Raw genomic sequence first — 2,256 nt, forward strand, 5'->3', positions numbered from 1 at the left:
GAAGGCTGTGCTCTTTGATCTTCATAAGTAAATGTTTCAAGTCCTCTTCACTTTCAGCAAGCTACCAGAGTACGGGATTCTAAATTAAATTCTGACAGCACTAGTTTGTTGAAGAAATTCCCACCTTCCTTTCCTGATCAATGCACCTTACACTCTGCCACCACTTGGCTGTCTATAGAAGCTTAGCTGTTGCTATCATGCTGAATAGACTTTAGGGGAGATTCCAGCTCAAGATGAAGTAGGAAGAAAGGCCTGGTGATCTGCTTCCAGGTAGTATTTATTTCCATGTGCATGGGGCAATTCAGTGGCTGTTAAAAGCCACAACAAGTGTGTGCATAACTTGACAAGTCGACTCGTATATGGAAAATGTATATGGAAAAATAGGCCAAAACAGTTTAAATGACTAATTACAGGGTAGACATACTAACTTGAGTGAAAGGGAAGGCTAAATAAATAAATAAATAAATAAGAGAAAAGATTATTCTGCTTTGGTTAAGTTATTGTATAAATATTAACTAGGTTGATTCCTCTATACATTTAATATCATTTTAAAAAGTGAATGTTCATGGGAGCAACCAGAATAGGAATAATGAGAATGGTCATACATTGTGAAGAATATGATCAATGTCGATGAACAATGTGTATAAAGATTGTTGAATGGGAACTTGAATTTCTGTTAACCTTCACTGAAAACACAATAAAATGTATTTTAAAAAGCACTTTTGAAGAAAAAGAATAAGATTCAATGAATAGTCCTACAGATACAAAATTTGTCATAAAGAAATGGTAAATAAGAGAGGTTAGTAGCAAAGGACCTAAAGAAACAAAATAGAAATACTAAGTGTAGACATATATAGAAGTATGATATGAACTGGTATCATAAATCAAGGGACAAAGGTTATTGTTGTTAGATGCTGTCAAGTCAGTTTGGACTCATAGCAACTCTACGCACCACAGAATGAAACACTGCCCCATCCTGACAATTGTCTTTATATTTTACCCATTGCTACTGCCACTGTGTCGTGTCAATCCATCTCATTGGGGGTCTTTTTCTTTTTCATTGAGCCTCTACCAAGAAAGATGTCTTTCTCTAGGGACTGGTCCCTCCAGATAACATTGTTCAAGTATGAGAAACAGAGTCTGGCCATCCTGGATTCTAAGGAACATTCTGGCTGTACTTCTTACAAGACATATTAGTTTGTTCTTCTGACAGTCCACAATATTTTGAATATTCTTCTCCAACATCATATTTCAAATGCATTGATTCTTCTGTGATCTTCCTTATTCATTGTTCAACTTTCACATACATATGAGGTGATTGCAAATACCAAGACTTGTGTCAAATGTGCCTTCTCAAATTGACATCTTTGCTCTTGAATACTTTATAGAGGTCATTTGCAGCAGATTTGCCTGCTGCAATATCTTAACTGCTGTGTCCATGTGTGTTGATTGTAGATCCAAGCAAAATGAAGTCTCTGACAACTTCAATCTTTTCTCCATTTATCATGATGATATTTATTGGTTCAGTTTTGAGGATATTTATTTTCACTGAGGTGCAGCCCATACTGAAGGCTGTATGTAGTCTTTGGTCTTTATCAGTAAGTATTTTAAGTCCTCTTTACTTTAAGCAAGCGAGATTGTATTAACTTCATAATGCAGTTGTTAGTAAGTCTTTCTCCAATTCTGATACTACATTCTCCCAGATATATCACCAAGACATATTTCCCAACTACTGTTCCTTCCTCTTTGTTGCCAACCTTCTCATTCCAATCAGCATTAATTATCAATGCATCTTGATTGCATGTCTGATAAATTTCAGACAGAAGAAGTTGGTAGAATTCTTTAGTTTTATTGAAATTGGCTTTAGTGATAACAGCATAAATTTGAATAATAGTGGTATTAACTACTCCTCCTTGTAGACATATGGATATTTTCCTATCACAGATAGTAATGTACTTCAAGATAGATCTTGAAATGTTTTTTGACTATGAATGCAGCATGGTTCCTTTTCAATTTGTCTTTCTTGACATAGTATGCCATGTGATTGTCTAATTCATAATGGCTAATGCCAATCTACTTCAACTCACTAATGCCTCAGATATTGATCTTTATGCATTCCATTTCATTTTTCACAACTTCCAATTTTCCTAGAAACTTTTTAAAGTATTGAAGAGCAGAGATGTCAGCTTGAGGACTAAGGTGCACCTGACCCAAGCCATGGCATTTTCAATAGCCTCATATGGATGCGAAGGCTGG

This window comes from Chrysochloris asiatica, unplaced genomic scaffold (assembly GCF_000296735.1).
Source record: "Chrysochloris asiatica unplaced genomic scaffold, ChrAsi1.0 scaffold00071, whole genome shotgun sequence".
In the NCBI taxonomy this organism is placed as follows: Eukaryota; Metazoa; Chordata; class Mammalia; order Afrosoricida; family Chrysochloridae; genus Chrysochloris; species Chrysochloris asiatica.